General features: G+C 46.7%; 1 pseudogene; it reads right to left on the bottom strand.

Annotated features, from left to right (window-relative positions):
- Window positions 1–347: 347 nt before the first annotated feature.
- Window positions 348–18,481, bottom strand: part of LOC140197115 (uncharacterized) — a 29,449-nt pseudogene continuing 11,315 nt past the window's right edge.

The following is an 18,481-nucleotide window of genomic DNA, read 5'->3' as shown; positions in this document are numbered from 1 at the left end:
AGTCAAGTTTCTTCTTCATTACCTTAATTGTTTCTTCGATTTTCTCCATCTTGAGTTCATTTTGTTGTGTGGATTTTTGAAGATCAGATATAGCCGACTGATGTTCTGTAGTAGAAGTTTGAATCTTATCGATTGAATCGGCAATTTTCTGGAAATTAATTGAAATTTCCGCACGAATCAGCTCCGTAATGGAGGTTGAAATTTCCCTTTGAATTAGATCCGATATAGCTTTCAAAGTCACCGGTGGTTCAGTCGGAGGAAAATCGGTACCTTTCGGTCTAACCGGAGGTTTGCCATCCTTCCCGTTTTTTCCATTCTTAGACATAGCAGACCTTAAAAGCATCCGATTATCAAAGAGCTCAATTTATTTCAAAATATTGAATAAGATTTGTCAAGCAGATCTTCATGGTATAGCGAATACAACAAAGGCAATAAACACCTATCTTTATACCCATATTAGCACATTCTTTCAGCAAAATACCTTGGTCCCATTCCGATCTGGAAACTTCACAATGAAAAATAAGAACGAAAATGACAAATTTAGAAAACACTATTTACTACTTAGATTAAAACTACCGAGGACAGAAGCAGGAAGAGTGATAACAAACATTTTTTTAAAAATCACCCAACAGTCTGATAAGATTTCTGAAGTATATATTTTCATACAAAATAAACAAGATTCAGCACACCAGGCAGGTATATGCAATTCTGATAAGAAATGCACACTAGAAAACTGAAATGAGAGGCCAACTCAGAAAATGAATCATCACTATGGAAGAAAACATTAACCAGTGGAATGAGTATGACCCTCCACGGGAGACATCCCAATGATCTGAGCAGGCTAGATGTTGACATGGAAGCGTCGAACTCAGAAACACATACTCCTCGTGGAAATATAGGACAAGGTTAACATAAAAAATATCAAAAATACATAAAAGACAAACAAACAGGACGATAAATGCAGAAAATGCCAAGAGAAACCGGACACAATCCAACACATTCCAGGATCCTGCAGGAGCTTAACTCAATCTGATTACCTACACAGGCACAATCAAGTAGCAAATATCATTCACCATAATCTTACTTTAAAATACAAATTCATGAATGATCTCCGTCACTTCTTAAAGGCACCATAAATTCAAGCCTGATCCAGTTTTAAAGTCAAAATCTTACAAATTATATGATAATCAATACATTGTTACAGATAGGACAATCCATAATAACCATCCGGATATAATATTACAGGATAAGCAAGCAGGAACAACTCCCTCAATAGATATAACCATTCCCAACACACACGCGTTCCTCGACAAATGGAGCACCTCAACAGGCGTTGTTTGCGTCATCAGTCAGACAACCAAATTATTTTCTCTGTCAATCAGTTTCCAAATGTTGCTACTCTATCATACATTGCCACGCCCCGCTGATTCCCTTCTCCGCATCATACATTCTTACCCCATTGTCCAGAGCCCCAAACTCTGCCCTGTGCAGAAATGCCTCTGGATTCTGACCATGCTCCATTGAACATCCAACTAATGGATTCCCTTTCCGATTTCAGTCTTTAGAAGCAGGGAAAATGACCCATAATGTGGAAATGAGCTGTGAATGAGGTTAAGTACCAATGTCATTCTTCCTCAGCTCAGAGATTTGAGGGGCGAAGAACATGTCAGATAGAATTGCAGTCAGCTCGACTTCTTCAGTCTGCAAAAAATTCAAGGGAAGCCTCTTCACCCACAAAGTGGTAACTGTTTGGAACCCAATAGCACAGGGAGAGCGAGAGGGGAACAACAGGGGAGGATTTAAAAGGACTGTGGAGGAACAGAATCACTGGCAGGGTCCAGCCGGCCTAAGATGACTCTCTACTGTACACTAGTTGTGTTATATATTCACTAAGTACTGGAGACAGAGTTCAAAATAGAACTGATTTATTTGTCTCAGATGCAGAATATTAAACTCCAGTCCCATTAAAGGTGAATGTGCAGCCCATGCCCAGTGACCACAGCGCAGAACTGGGTGTGGTGAGCAGCAGCAATAATTGCAGAGTTCAGCATCGACAGTCACTCTCGAAACTGCATTCAGCAATGGTGATGGACAAATATCCAGCATGCAGCTTACTGAAACTTTCTCCCCAGTGTGAACCCGATAGTATGTCACAAGGTTAGATTACTGAGTGAATCCCTTCCCACATTCACAACAGGTGAACAGCCTCACCCCAGTGTGAACACAATGATGCACATTTGGTGGAGATGGCTGAGAGAATCTCTTCCCAAGGTCTGAACAGGTGATGGGCCTCTGCCCAGTGTGAACTCACTGGCGTTTCAGTAGATGAGATGACCGGGCGAATCCCTTCCCACAATCTGAGCAGGTGAATGGCCACTCCCCAGTGTGAACTGTCTGATGTGCCGGTAGTTTGGATGACTGAGTGCATCCTTTCCCACATTCTGAGCAGGTGAACCGCCACTCCCCAGTGTGAACTGACTGGTGTGTCAATAGGGAGGATGAGCAAGTGAATCTGTTTCCACAGTCTGAGCAGGTGAATGGCTTCACCCCAGTGTGAACTCGTTGGTGACTCTGTAGGTGGGATGACTGAGTGAATGTCTTCCCACAGTCTGAGCAGGTGAATGGCCTCTCCCCAGTGTGAAGTCGCTGATGTCTCTGTAGGGTGGAAGAGTGAGTGAATCTCTTCCCACAATCTGAGCAAGAGAAATCCCTTTCCCCAGTGTGAACTCGCTGGTGTCTTAGTAGGGTGGATGTCTGAGCGAATCCCTTTCCACAGTCTGAGCAGCTGAAATGCTTCTCCCCAGTGTGAACTCGCTGGTGTATCAGTAGGTTGGATGACTGAGTGAATCTCTTCCCACAGTCTGAGCAGGTGAACGGCTTTTCCCCAGTGTGAACTCGCTGGTGTTTCTGTAAGGTGGAAGAGTGTGTGAATCTCTTTCCACAGTCTGAGCAGGTGAATGGCCTCTCTCCAGTGTGAACTCTCTGATGTAGCTTCAGGTGAGATGACTGAGTGAATCCCTTCCCACAGACTGAGCAGGTGAATGGCCTCTCCCCAGTGTGAACTCGTTGGTGACTCTGTAGGTTGGATGACTGAGTGAATGTCTTTCCACAGTCTGAGCAGGTGAACGGCCTCTCTCCAGTGTGAAGTCGCTGGTGTCTATGTAGAGAGGAAGAGTGAGGGAATCTCTTCCCACAGTCTAAGCAGGTGAAATCCCTCTCAGCAGTGTGAACTGACTGGTGTCTCTGTAGGTTAGATGCCTGAGTGAATCCCTTTCCACAGTCTGAGCACGTGAATGGCCTCTCCCCAGTATGAACTGACTGGTGTACCAGCAGTTTGGATGACTGAGTAAATCCTTTCCCACATTCTGAGCAGGTGAACGGCCTCTCTCCGGTGTGAACTCGCTGATGTACTTTCAGTTTAGATGAGCAAGTGAATCTCTTCCCACAGTCTGAGCAGGTGAACGTCCGCTCCCCAGTGTGAACTCGCCGGTGACCCATTAGGTCAGATGACCGAGTTAATCCCTCCCCACAAATTCAGCAGATGACCAGCGTCTGCCCAGTGTGAACTGACTGGTGCGTCCACAGGAGGAAAGACTGACTGAATCCCTTCTCATACACAGAACAGGTGAATGGCCTTGTCCCAGTGTGAACTTGCTCAAGTACCTTCAGTTGAGATGATCGAGTGAATCCATTCCCACTGTCTGAGCAGGAAGGATGGTCGATTGAATCCCTTGCTCCACTTCTTAAATATCTGGATAGAGACAGCAAAACTGGTGTGTTGTGTTTGAACTCCCATAGGCAAATTCCTTGTCGTTTTTAACCTGTAAAAAGATTTAGAAAATCCATCAATGGGTGAAGGACAACATTTCAGATGAGATCACTTGAGTTATCAAGCTGTGATCTGACATCACACAGTTACAGTGAAGTTCAATCCAAGTTGGAGACAGAAATTATTTTCTAACTGGGCACAGAGCTGGTATCTGGAATGACCATCAAACTCTCTGATGCTCTTCCCGGCTCTGTAAGAATGGCGCATTTCTGCCATCTCCAATCTGTTACCTGGCTCAGTTTGACTCTCTCCATTAGCATTATTCTCCGTTCCCACTGAGCTGCATAGGTGCCTGGCTCCACAGTAACTAAAACAGTCTCACGCAAATAACCTTTGTTGACGTGCAGCTGGGATTTTCTTTTAAAGTGCCAATTTAAAGTTTTAATGCCATGTAAATATCTCCTACTCAGATGAATGGTTGGTCTGCACAGCTGTGAAAGGGAATTCAAGGGAACGTCAGTATTATTTAAGGTTCTTGTCACAGTCATGGAAAAGTACAACACAGAAACAGGCCCTTTGGCCCATCTAGTTTGTGTTGAACTATTTAAACTTTCTATTCCCATATCCCTACCATCCAGGTACCTATACGAACCTCTTAAATGTTGAAATTGAGCTTGCATGCACCACTTGTGCTGGCTGCTCATTTCACACCCAGATGATCATCTGTGTGAAGAAGTTTCCCCTCATGTTCCCCTTAACGTTTCACCTTTCACCCTTAACCCATGGTCTCTGGTTGTAGTCCCACCCCATCTCAGTGGTTAAAGCCAGCTCCCATTTACCCTATCTGTACCCTTCATAATTGTGGTACGCCTCCATCAAATCTCCCCTTAATCTTCCACATTCCAAGGAACAAAGCTCTGATCTGTTCAGTCTCTCCTTATAACCCAAGTCCTCCAGACCTGACAACATCTTTGTGATTTTTCTCTGAACTCTTTCCAACTCTTTTACTTCTTTCCTGTCGGTTGGCGATCAAAACTACACACAATACTCCAAATTAGGCTTCACCGATGTCTTGTACAAAGTCAACATAACATTCATCTCCTGTACTCAGTACTTTGGTTTATGAAGGCCAATATGCCAAAATCTTTCTTTCCGTCCTTATCTAACTGTGACACCATTTTCAGTGAATTATAGACCTGCATTCCCAGATCCCTTTCTTCAACAACACTCCTCCATGCCCCACCAGTCATTGTGAAAGACCTACCCTGGTAGGTCCTACCAAAGTGCAACACCTCACACTTGTCGGCATTAAGTTCCATTTTCCACTTCTCAAGCCATTTTTCCAGCTGGTCCAGCTTGCACTGCAAGCCATGATAGACTTCTCGCAGTCTGCTAAATCCCCAGTCTTGGTGTCATCCACAAATTTGCTGATCCAGTTCACAACCCTATCATCTAGATTACTGATGTAGATGACAAACAACAACAGATCCGGCACTGATCCCTATGGCAACCACTAGTCACCGGCCTGCAGTCAGAGAGACAATCATCTGCTACCACACTCTGGCTTCTCCCAAAGCCAGTGTCTCATCCAATTTACTATCTCATCTTGAATGCTGAGTGACTGAACCTTCTTGACCAACCTCCCAGATGAGACTTTGTCAAGTGCCTTGCTAAAATCCCTGTAGACAACATCTACTGCCTTGCCTTCATCCACTTTCCTGATAACTTCCTCGAGAAACTCTGTAAGATTGGTTAGACATGACCTACCATGCACAAAGCCATGCTGCCTATCCTTAATCAGTTCACATCTTTCCAAATACTTATATATCCGGATCCTGCACATCCGTTCCAATAACTTCCCCCCTACTGATGTCAAGCTCACCAACGTATAATTTCTTAGTTTATTTTTAGAGCCTTTCTTGAACAGCGGAACAACATTGGCTGTCCTCCAATCCTCCAGTACCTCACCGGTCACTGAGGATGATTTAAATATCTGTGCTTGTGCCCCGACAATTTCTGCACTTGTCTTCCGCAGAGTCCCAGGGAACAACTTGTCAGTCCCTGGGGATTTATCCACACTAATTTACCTTAAGACAGCAAACACCTCCACCTCTGTAATCTGTACAGGGTCCATAAAGTTGATGCAGCTTTGCCTCACTTCTATAGACTCTGTGTGCATCTCCTGAGTAAATAAGGATGCAAAAAAAATCTCCCACGTCTATTTTGTCTCCTCATATGGACTACCATTCTGATCTTGCAGAGGATTAATTTCTTCCCTTGCAATCTTTTTAATTTTCTCCTTCACCTTGTCTGCTGGGGCAACCTCATACCTTCCTTTATTTCTTTCGTAAGTGTTCACTTGAATTTCCTGTACTTCATAAGTACCCCATTTACTCCATAAACACAAAATAATCTACAGATGCTGGGGTCAAAGCAACACTCACAACACGCTGGAGGAACTCAGCAGGTCAGGCAGCATCTGTGGAAACAATGAGTCGACGTTTCGGGCCGGAACCCTTCATCAGGACTGAAGAGGGAAGGGGCAGAGGCCCTATAAAGAAGGTCGGGGGAGGGTGGGAAGGAGAAGGCTGGTAGGTTCTAGGTGAAAAACCAGTAAGGGGAAAGGGGTGGGGGTGGGGGAGGGGAAGCAGGGAGGTGATAGGCAGGAAAGGTGAAGAAGGAATAGGGAAAGACACAATGGGTAGTAGAAGGAGGCAGAAGCAGGGAGGTGATAGGCAATTGGGGGAGGGGGCTGAGTGACATAGGGATAGAGGAAGGGAGGGGGAGGGAATTTACCGGAAGTTGGAGAATTTTATGTTCATACCAAGGGGCTGGAGACTACCTAGGCGGTGTATGAGGTGTTGCTCCTCCAACCTGAGCTTAGCCTCATCAGGACAGTAGAGGAGGCCATGTATGGACATATCTGAATGGGAGTGGGAAGCAGAGTTGAAGTGGGTGGCTACTGGGAGTTCCTGTCCGTTGTGGCAGACGGAGCGGAGGTGCTCGACGAAGCGGTCCCCCAATCTGCGTCGGGTTTCACCGATGTAGAGGAGGCCGTACCGGGAGCACCGAATGCAATAGATGACCCCAACAGACTCAGAAGTGAAGTGTTGCCTCACTTGGAAGAACTGTTTGGGGCCCTGAATGGTGGCAAGAGAGGAGGTGTAGGGACAGGTGTAGCACTTATGCTTACAGGGATAAGTGCCGGGTGGGAGATCCGTGGGGAGGGACGTGTGGACCAGGGAGTCGTGGAGGGACAGATCTCTGCTGAAAGCGAGAGGGGATGGGAGGGAAAGATGCACTTAGTGATGGGGTCCTGTTGAAGGTGGCGGAAGTTGCGGAGGATAATGTGCTGGATCCGGAGGGTGCTGGGCTGGTAGGTGAGGACAAGGGGAACTCTGTCCCTGTTGTGGTGGTGGGAGGATGGGGTGAGGACTGAAGTGCAGGAAATGGAGGAGATGCGGGTGAGGGCATCATTGATGACAGCAGAAGGGAAACCACAATCCTTAAAGAAAGAGGACATTTGAGATGTCCTGGAACAGAAAGCCTCATCCTGGGAGCAGATGCGGCGGAGACAGAGGAACTGGGAATAGGGAATGGCATTTTTGCATGTGGCGGGGTGGGAAGAGGTATAGTCGAGGTAGTTATGAGAGTCAGTGGGCTTGTAGGAGATGTCAGTGGACCGTCTGTCTCCAGAGATGAAGACCGAGAGATCGAGAAAGGGGAGAGAAGTGTCCGAGATAGACCAAGTGAATTTGAGGGCTGGGTGGTACTTAGAAGTAAAGTCGATGAAATTGACGAGCTCAGCATGGGTGCAGGAAGCAGCACCAATATAGTCGTCAATGTACCAAAGGAAAAGTTGGGGAGCAGTACCAGAATAGGTTTGGAGCACAGATTGTTCCATATAACCAACAAAGAGGCAGGTATAGCTGGGGCCCATGTGAGTTCCCATAGCTACACCCTTAGTCTGAAGAAAGTGGGAAGAGCCAAAAGAGAAGTTATTAAATGTGAGAACCAGTTCTGCCAACCGGAGGAGGGTAGTGGTGGTGGGGAACTGGTGAGGTCTATTATCCAGAAAGTAGCGGAGGGCTTTGAGGCCTTCTTCATTGGGAATGGAGGTGTATAGGAATTGGACAACCTCAGTGAAAATGAAGAGGTTGGGACCGTGAAACTGGAAGTTATTGAAGAGGTGGAGGGCATGGGATGTATCCCGGATGTAGGTGGGGAGGGACTGAACTATGGGTGACAAAATGGAGTCCAGGTAGGCAGATACAAGTTCGGTGGGACAGGAGCAGGCAGAAACTATGGGTCTACTGGGACAGTCAGGCTTGTGGATCTTGGGGAGGAGGTAAAACCGAGCGGTACGGGGTGTGGGAATTATGAATTTAGCTGCTGAGGATGGAAGGTCTCCGGAGTTGATAAGAGCGGTGATGGTACCGGAGACAATGGTTTGATGTTTTTTGGTGGGGTCCTGTTCCAGGGGTAAGTAAGAGGAGGTGTCAGAGAGCTGCCATTTGGCCTCAGTGAGGTAGAGGTCCATCCGCCAGACTACCACGGCATCACCTTTGTCAGCGGGTTTGATGGTGAGGTTGGGATTAGTGCGCGGAGAGTGGAGGGCAGTGCGTTCAGAGGGAGTGAGGATGCAACAGGACAGAGGAGTGGTGAAGTTGCAACGGTTGATGTCTCGGCGACAGTTAGAGATGAAGAGATCGAGTGCAGGTCGAAGGCCCGGGCGGGGTGTCCAGGAGGAGGAGGAGGGTTGAAGACAGGAGAAGGTGTCATCAGTAGGGGGACGGGAATTTCTGCCAAAGAAGTAGGCTCAGAGACGTAGGCGACGGAAGGAGAGTTCAGCGTCATGGCGGGCATGGAACTCACTGAGGTGTGGACAGAGGGGGACAAAAGTGAGGCCCTTCCTAAGAACAGAACTTTCTGCCTCAGAGAGGGGATGGTCAGAAGGGATGGTGAAGACACGGTAAGTGCTGGGGCTGGGGTCGGAGGAGGGTGAAGAGTGGGAGGTCTCAGGAGGGAGAGGGGGGTTGGGATGTTCAGGAACAGCAGGGTTAGGGGAGGATGGGGTATCAGAAGAATGGAGGGGTGATAGGGGTAGAGGGAAGGTTGGGAGTCGCGGGGAGGAAAGAGGGTAGTGAGAGAATAAGTCGGGCGGTAGGACCCAGCAGCAGTAAGAGGGGTCCCGGTCTGGAGAGGGTCGGGATCATAGTCCGAGCTGGATCTGGAGCTGGGGCTGGCGGAGCCTGGAGCCTGCAGGGCCCCAGAACTGAGGTCCGAGTCGGAGGCGAGTGAGTCCATGACCCGCCGGGGGCTGGTGCCCATGTCTGGGAGGCAGTAGTTCCAGTCAGAGTCAGAGGCGGATGGGTCTTCAGCCTGCCGAAGGCCTGAAAAGTCAAGGTCCCAGTGGTTGGGGTCCGGGCTGGAGCCGGTTGTCGTCGTGGGCTCCAGGCGGGTAAGCTTGTGGTCCTTCTTGGATGCGAGAAAGGAGAAGAAACGGCGGATGGAGGCGTGAATCCAGCAGAGAATGATGTGTAGGAGAGGTCCATGGCAGACGGTGGAGAGCGCGGCCCGGAGTGGTGGCAGAGAGAGGTACAGGGCCCGTAGTATCTCCGCATGGCAGTCAGCGTGGCGCGGAGAATCCGGCGGGAGCAGCCGTCAATGAAATGGAGGTACCTGGGATCCACGCTGGGTCCTAACTGGGAAGCTTGGTACCAGAGCTGGAATCCCTGCGGTAACAGATGGCGACGGAGACATGTTCCCAGGAAGGAGACTTGGCTGTGGTAGCGGGTCTGGGTGAGGATCTGGTCGAAGAGTAGGAGACAGGCGGAGTTTGCAGAGGGGGAGAAGTGAGAGAGGGTCTCACTGAACTCCCGTCGAAGATAAGATTTAAACTTCTTCAGGGTAGGCATACCTCGAAGAGACTTCGCAGCGAAGTAGCGAATCGTAAAACACAAAATAATCTGCAGATGTGGGGTCAAAGCAACACTCAACACGATTTGTTCCCATCTGCCTGTACCTGGTATGCACTTCCTTTTTATTGATCTGGGAGATGAAAGCCAAAGGGGTGATAGAGCTGCATGGTGGGAGGAGGGGGTAGGGGAGGGTTAAGCTGAAGTTGCAGGGGGAATGGGAGCCTGAATAACAGGACAGATAGTGGAGGGGTTGTGGAGACAGATGTTGTTCAGATCTCAGTCAAAGTCAGGAATGAAAAAGTTGAGCATGGTGCAGTGAATATGCTGAGCTCTGTATATTTCAATACAAGGAGCAGAGTAGGAAGGGTGGATGTGTTCAGGGCATGGATCAACACCTGGAATTCTGACACTAGGATCTGGCAACTGTGGACTGGGACAGGCTCTTTATGTCAAAGGTGTGCTTGGTAAATTGAGGCCTTCAAATCGAAATTTGGAAAGTACAAAGCGGGTATGTGCCTGTCAGAATAAAAGGTAAAGATAGAAACTGTCGTGAACCTTGGTTTTCAAGAGATATTGAGACCCTGGTGAAGCACAAAATGGAGTTGCATAACAGGGATAGGCAGGTAGGTTCTTATGGAGTATAAGAAATGCAAGAGAACACATAGGAAATAAATCAGGATGGCTAAAAGAAGGCATGAGATTTCCCTCGCAGAAAAGATGCAGGATAATCGTAAGGGATTCTAGAGCTAGGTTAAGAGCAAAAGGATTGCAAGGCACAAAGTTGGTCCTTTGGAACAGGGTTCCCCAACCGTTTTTGCACTATGGACCGGCCGACCGGATCGGGGGGGTGTTAATCACGACTGGAATATAGGTGATAAGTCACTTATAAGTGGCTAATACACACAATTTTGTTTCTAAAGGGGTTTATGTAACGGAATTAATACTAAACACACAGTGCACATTTTCCCTCGCATTAATGTAGTGATGTCAATTATAACAGTGGTTCCCAACCTGATACATTGCCACGAAGAATGCCACGGTACAGCGGTAGCTGGAACGCACCCAGCATATCTTTAAGAAAAAACCCAAAATAAAGAAGCTAATTAATTAGGTGCCGCCTGGCACGTAAATGTCGGCCCAGATCAGAGGCGATGCAATTGGATCTGGGCCGACATTTACATGCCAGGCGGCACCTAATTAATTAGCTTGTTTATTTCAGCTTTTTTCTTAAAGATGTGCTGGGTGTGTTCCAGCTACCGTTGTACCACGGCATTCTTCGCAGCCTAGAGGTTGGGGACCACTGAATTATAAGTCAATAGCATCATAACATTATAAGTAATGTTTGAATATTAAACACACAGTGCATATTTTCCCTGCAGGAACATATAAAATCATTGCAACACACCAATATCGCTGAATCAGTGGAAGCCCTGGGCTTGTTTTCCTGCAACAACACGGTCCTATCGAGGGGTGATGGGAGACAGCGATACTCGAAGGGGGTTCCTTATGTCCAGTCTATTCCGCAATTTAGTTTTCGTTGCATTCATTGCAGAAAACTCCGCTTCACAGCGATATGTTGTTGGAAATGGAAGCAACGTATTCAGTGCTTTCGTGGCTATCTCAGGATATTCAGCCTGGACTTTGATCCAGAATGCCGGCAGAGATGTTATGTCAAACATATTTTTCAGCCCACCGTCATTTGTCAGTCGAGGAGTTCATCTTTTTCCCGCACTGACATGGAAGATGCACTGGGGACATTCACAAATGGGTCACGGACACATTCCTTTGCACGTCTTGGGTCACTGATGACCTCGTGTGCATTAAAGTTCAACAGTGGGCATGACAGGGAATGAGGAAATGTGCAGCTGACTCATATTGTTTCATATCGCTAGATCGTATCGTTTCCTCGCGACCCGGTAGCACATGCTTTGCGGCCTGGTGGTTGGGGACCTATGCTCTGGAAGACCGGAATGGTAATCCACGTGTGGAAGCAAAGCAGATGGGGGAGATGGTAAATATTTTTTTCATCTCATTTACTCAGGAGATGGACACAGGATCAATGAGAGTGTGGAAAAGCGGCATTAAAATCGTGGACCCTGTACAAATTAAAGAAGAGGAGATGTTTGGCTTCCTGAGGCAGATTAGGGTGGATAAATCCCAGGGCATGACAAGGTGCTCCCTCGGACCCTACGGGAGGCAAGTGCAAATATTGTCGGAACCCTAGCAGAGATAATTAAAGCATCCTTAGTGACGGGGGAGTTATCAGAGGATTGTAGGATAGCCAAAGTTATTTCGCTGTTCAACACAGAACATAGATATCTACAGCATATTCCAGGCCATTCAGCCCACAATGTTGTGCCAACCATGTAACTAACTCCAGAAACTGCCTAGAAATTCCATAGCGCATAGACCTCTATTTTTCTCAGCTCCAAGTACCTATCCAAGAGGCTGTTAAAAGAGCCTATTGTATCTGCCTCGACCACCGCTGCTGGCAGTGCATACCACGCACCCACCGCTCTGTGTAAAAAAACCTACCCCTGACATCCCCTCGGTACCTATTTCCAAGCAGCTTAAAACTATGCCCCTCATGTTAGCCATTTCAGCCCTGGGAAAAGCCTCTGGCTATCCACACGATCAATGCCCCTCATCATCTTATCCACCTAAAAAAGGCTCTAAGCATAAATATACATTGCCTTGAGGATTTGTTGGAAGTATACAAAAGTATGAGGGTATAGATTGGGCAAATACAAGCAGTTTTTTCCACTGATGTTGGGTGGGACGACAACCAGAGGTCATGGGTAAGTGACTCCTCATTTATACAACATAATACAATACAGGCCCTTCGGCCCACAATGCTGTGCCAAACATTACTGACTTTAGACATTACCTGGATTTCCCCACAGCTCTCGGATTTACTACACGCCATGTAACTGTCCAGCAGCCTCTTAAAAAACCCTATTGTATCCGCCAGCAGCCCATTCCACGCACTCACCACTCTGCGTAAAAAACTTACCTCTTGTGGTGATATCACGTGTCAGGATGTGACTGAACAGTGTTCCCAGCATGCGCAGAAATGAAGTGCAAGGGGATCCAGGAGTGCCCCTATTAACTGCTTGAAGAGAGACAGAGAGAGACATTCATCATTGATGGTTTGTTTGGAAAGGACAGAGAGACAGAGTTATTTACCACCGATGTGTTGCTTTTGAAAAGAGAGAGAGAGACAGAGACGAAGATTAACGGTTGGACTGTCACTTTAATGCATCGGAAGTAACTTTGGATTTTTACTGAGTTTGGATTTGGAGACAGCACCGAGCAGCTCGTAAGTTGCTATGGTGACCGAAGGCGGTGTTATTTCATGGACACTCGATGTTATGATTTTCAGCAGGTTGTTGATATTTCTTCAAGAACTTCTTGCCTGCTTGTGCATTTCTCTACAGACAAAGGAGGGAGGGGCTCTTTGAATGACAGGTGATGCTCAGCCTGGTGAAATAAATGGGAGGTCAGATGATACAGACCTCAGACACATGATCTGGACACTGAATGAGCATCGTTGTGGCCGCAGAGAAAGTGGGTTTTGGAGGTTTGATTAGGCGGATGGATCCAAATTGCTATTCCACCTGTGAGAAGGAGTTGACTGGTGGGGAGTTGTCTATGTGTCCACCCTTGCCGGGATGATAGCTCCACCACAGGAAGACTGGTCCTCCTGGTTAAAGTCACAGTCGGTGACTTGTAAAGGATTTTGGAGAACGACGAGAAGATGGACGGCATCAGCTCACCTGCAGACTCAACTCACTCTCTCTCTCTCTCTCCATCACTACTCAACTCAATACCACGAACTGAACTGAAATTTACTCGACATCGTAAGACTGTATCTTTTTACCCCTAGACTTAAAGAAGCTTGTTTTTTTCATACATATATAGTCCACACTTACTTTTATATATAATCATTGCTAACCTGTGTGATTTATGTACTTTGATATTACTGTATTGCGTAGTTACTAATAAATATTATTAGATTATCGTAATACGAGACTCCAAAGTGGTTTCTATTTGGGCTGGTTTCTTTATCCCCGTCACGGGGTACGTGACAGAAGAATGATCGAGAAGCATGGCAGTGTAAAACTTGGTTTTGTTGCTGTTAAATAAAAGTTCAATTCTGACAGAATATGGTTCGTTATTAGTAATCCACGGCACGTACAAAGAACACAACATCCCTGACATCTCCTTCGTACCTGCTTCCAAGCACCTTAAAACTGTGCCCTCTCTACAGATTTTCTCTTGTTTGTAACTGGAGGTAGAACAAAGGTGATTTTCTCAACAGCTGATGTAAAAGATTTTGTTCCCTTTCTCCGAGTTCCCATCCTTGCATTTAGACAGCTGGGAGCTCAGCTCTGTCTGAGAGATCCATCGCTTCCCATTCCCTCATCAGCCGGAAGCTCCCCGGGGCTGAGAGAGAGGGAAGAGAACAGGACTGTCCCGGAATTGCGGGTCACGGTGTCCAGAGCTCACAGCAATTGTCCCGTGTCCCTAAGTCGGTGTTCAAACCCCCTGCCCTTCTCCCTTACCCCGGAGAACCGCTCTTACCGCAGCCAATGTCCTGAGGCCTATTGCGTGCTGCGCGCATGTGTGATATTCGGCAACGTCACAACCCTGACCCCTGCGCATTAGATCGGTACTTCGGCGACGGCGAAATTATCAACGCAGGGATTTATGGGTAATCGCGGTGCCATTAAATGGTTCCGCAAGCATCAGTTCCTTTAGTATTATCATGGAAAAGGATAGAATCGGGCAGGACAGGAAAATTTTTAATTGGGGAAGGGAAAATTATGAGGCTATAAGGCCAGAAGTTGTGGGTGTGAATTGGGATGATATTTTTGCAGGGAAATGTACTATGGACAGAGATCTCTTGCAGGATGTTAGGGATAAATTTGTCACGGTGAGGAAGATAAAGAATGGTAGGGTGAAGGAACCATGGGTGACCAGTGAGGTGGAAAATCTAGTCAGGTGGAAGAAGGCAGCAAGTCAGGTTTAGGAAGCAAGGATCAGATAGGTCTATTGAGGAATATAGGGAAGCAAGAAAGGAGCTTAGGAAGTGGCTGAGAAGAGCAAGAAGGGGGCATGAGAAGGCCTTGGAGAGCAGGGTAAAGGAAAACCCCAAGGCATTCTTCAATTATGTGAAGAAATAAAGGATGACAGGAGTGAAGGGAGGACCGATTAGAGATAAAGGTGGGAAGATGTGCCTGGAGGCTGTGGAAGTGAGCGGGTCCTCAACTTCTCCTCGGTATTCACCAATGGGAGGGAACTTGATGATGGTGAGAACAATATGAGTGAGGTTGATGCTCTAGAACATGTTGATATTAAGGGAGAGGTGGTGTTGGAATTGTTAGAATACATTAGGATGGATAAGTCCCCGGGGCCTGACAGAATTTTCCCCAGGCTGCTCCACGAGGCGAGGGAAGAGATTGCTGAGCCTCTGGCTAGGATCTTTATGTCCTTGTTGTCTACGGGAATGGTACCAGAGGGTTGGAGGGAGGCGAATGTTGTCCCCTTGTTCAACAAAGGTAGTAGGGATAGTCCGGGTAATTATAGATCAGTGAGCATTACATCTATGGTGGGAAAGCTGTTGGAAAAGTTTCTTAGAAATAGGATCTATGGGCATTTAGAGGATCATGGTCTGATCAGGGACAGCCAGCATAGCTTTGTGAAGGGCAGATCGTGTCTAGCAAGCCTGATAGAGTTCTTTGAGGAGGTGACCAGGCATATAGATGAGGGTAGTGCAGTGGATGTGATCTATATGGATTTTAGTAAGGCATTTGACAAGGTTCCACACAGTAGGCTTATTCAGAAAGTCAGAAGGCATGGGATCCAAGGAAGTTTGGCCAGGTGGATACAGAATTGGCTTGCCTGCAGAAGGCAGAGGGTCATGGTGGAGGGAGTACATTCAGATTGGAGGATTGTGACTAATGGTGTCCCACAACGATCTGTTCTGGGACCTCTACTTTTCGTGATTTTTATTAATGACCTGGATGTGGGGGTAGAAGGGTGGGATGGCAAGTTTGCAGATGACACAAAGGTTGGTGGTGTTGTAGATAGTGTAGAGGATTGTCGAAGATTGCAGAGAGATATTGATAGGATGCAGAAGTGGGCTGAGAAGTGGCAGATGGAGTTCAACCTGGAGAAGTGTGAGGTGGTACACTCTGGAAGGACAAACTCCAAGGCAGACGACAAAGTAAATGGCAGGATACTTGGTAGTGTGGAGGAGCAGAGGGACCTGGGGGTACATGTCCACAGATCCCTGAAAGTTGCCTCACAGGTTGATAGGGTAGTTAAGAAAGCTTATGGGGTGTTAGCATTCATAAGTCGGGGGAAAGAGTTAACCCTAATGCGAGTCGTGATGTAATGTTGCAGCTCTGTAGACCTCTGGTTTGGCCACACTTGGAGTACTGTGTCCAGTTCTGGTCGCCTCACTATAGGAAGGATGTGGAATCATTGGAAAGGGTACAGAGGAGATTTACCAGGATGCTGCCTGGTTTAGAGAGTATACATTATGATCAGAGATTAAGGGAGCTAGGGCTTTACTCTTTGGAGAGAAGGAGGATGAGAGGAGACATGATAGAGGTGTACAAGAGAATAAGAGGAATAGATAGAGTGGATAGCCAGCGCCTGTTCCCCAGGGCACCACTGCTCAATACAAGAGGACATGGCTTTAAGGGAAAGGGTGGGAAGTTCAAGGGGGATATTAGAGGAAGGTTTTTTACTCAGAGAATGGTTGGTGCGTGTAATGCACTGCCTGAGTCAGTGGTGGAGGCAGATACGCTAGTGAAGTTTAAGAGACTACTAGACAGGTACATGGAGGAATTTAAGGTGGGAGGTTATATGGGAGGCAGGTTTTGAGGGTCGGCACAACATTGTGGGCCGAAGGGCCTGTATGGTGCTGTACTATTCTATGTTCTATGTTCCACGTCGACACCTCAGTTTTTTATTTATGTGTATAGAAAGTTCAGCAGCTGTTTTAATGCAGAAAGCAGCTCCCAAAAACAATATACTCAATATCAACATGTATCTAATGCCAAAGTACGATCCTCTTACAAATGTAGATATAAAACACCAGAGATTCTGCAGTTTCTGGAAATACAGAGACGCACGCGCGCACACGCACACACACACACACACACACACACAAAATGCTGGAGGAACTCTGCAGTTCAGGCAGAAACTAAGCAGAGGAGTACACAGTCCAGGTATGCTGAAGGGGCTTGGCTTAAGCATTGTCTTGTGGCAGCCCACACACGAGGGACTCGAACCGCCATTGGCTAATGGCTATGACGGGTGTATCTCCCTTGTCTATCCTATTTGTAATTTCCTCAAAAAATTGTAATAGGTTTGTCAGGAAGGATTTTCCTTTCAGGAAACCATGCTGCATTTTGAGTATCTTGTTATACGCCTCCAGGTACTCGGTAACCTCATCCTTGACAATTGACTCCAACTTCCCAACCACCGATGTCAAGCTAACAGGTCTATAATTTCCTTTTTGCTTCCTTGCCCCTTCTTAAATAGCAGAGTGACATTTGCAATCTTCCAGTCCTCTGGAAGCAGGCCAGAATCTATTGACTTTTGAAAGATCATCGCTAATGCCTCTGCAATCTCCACAGCTACTTCTTTCAGAACACGTGGGTGCATTCCATCTCGTCCAGGAGATTTATCTACCTTTAGACTACTCAGCTTCCTGAATACTGTCTCTGTCGTAATTGTGACTGCGCACACTTCTCTTCCCTGCCACCCTTGAGTGTCCGGTATACTGCTGATGTCTTCCTCAGTGAAGACTGATGCAAAATACTCGTTCAGTTCCTCCGCCATCTCCTTATCTCCCATTACAATTTCTCCAGCATCATTTTATATCGGTCCTATATCTACTTTCACCTGTCTTTTACTCTTTATATACTAGAAAAACCTTTTAGTATCCTCTTTGATATTATCTGCTAGCTTCCTTTCATAGTTCATCTTTTCCATCTTAATGACCTTCTTAGTTTCCTTTTGTAAGCTGTTAAAAACTTCCCAATCCTCTGTCTTCACACTAATTTTTGCTTCCTTGTATGCCCTCTCCTTTGCTTTAACTTTGGTTTTGACTTCATCTGTCAGCCATGGTTGCATCCTTTCTCCATTTGAAAATTTCTTCTTTTTTGGAATATACCTGTCTTGCACCTTCCTCACTTCTTGCATAATCTCCAGCCACTGCTGCTCTGCCGTCCTTCCCACTAGTGTCCCTTTCCAGTCAACTTTGGCCAGTTCCTCTCTCATGCCACTGTAATTTCCTTTACTCCACTGAAATACCAACACATCGGATTTTGGCTTCTCTTTTTCAATTTTCACAGTGAACTCAATCTATGTTATGATAACTGCCTTCTAAGGGTTCCTTCACCTCAATCTCTATAATCACCTCTGGTTCATTACACAATACCCAATCTAGTACAGCCGATCCCCTTGTGGGCTCAACAACAAGCTGTTCTAAAAACCCATCTCGTAGACATTCTACAAATTCTCTCTCATGAGATGCAGTGCCGACCTGATTTTCCTAATCCGCTCGCATGTTAAAATCCCCCACTATTATTATAACACTGCCCTTCTGACAAGCCTTTTCTATTTCCTGTTGTAATTTGTAGTCCACATCACTCCAGCTGTTTGCAGGCCTATAAATAACTGCCATCAGGGTCCTTTTACCCCTGCGATTTCTTAGCTCAACCCATAAAGATTCTGCACCTTCCGATCCTATATCACCTCTTTCTAATGATTT

The sequence above is a fragment of the Mobula birostris genome, chromosome 4 (genome assembly GCF_030028105.1).
Source record: "Mobula birostris isolate sMobBir1 chromosome 4, sMobBir1.hap1, whole genome shotgun sequence".
Classification (NCBI taxonomy): Eukaryota; Metazoa; Chordata; class Chondrichthyes; order Myliobatiformes; family Myliobatidae; genus Mobula; species Mobula birostris.
The sequence above is the reverse complement of the archived record's forward strand: the minus strand, read 5'-3'. Positions and strand labels throughout refer to the sequence as shown.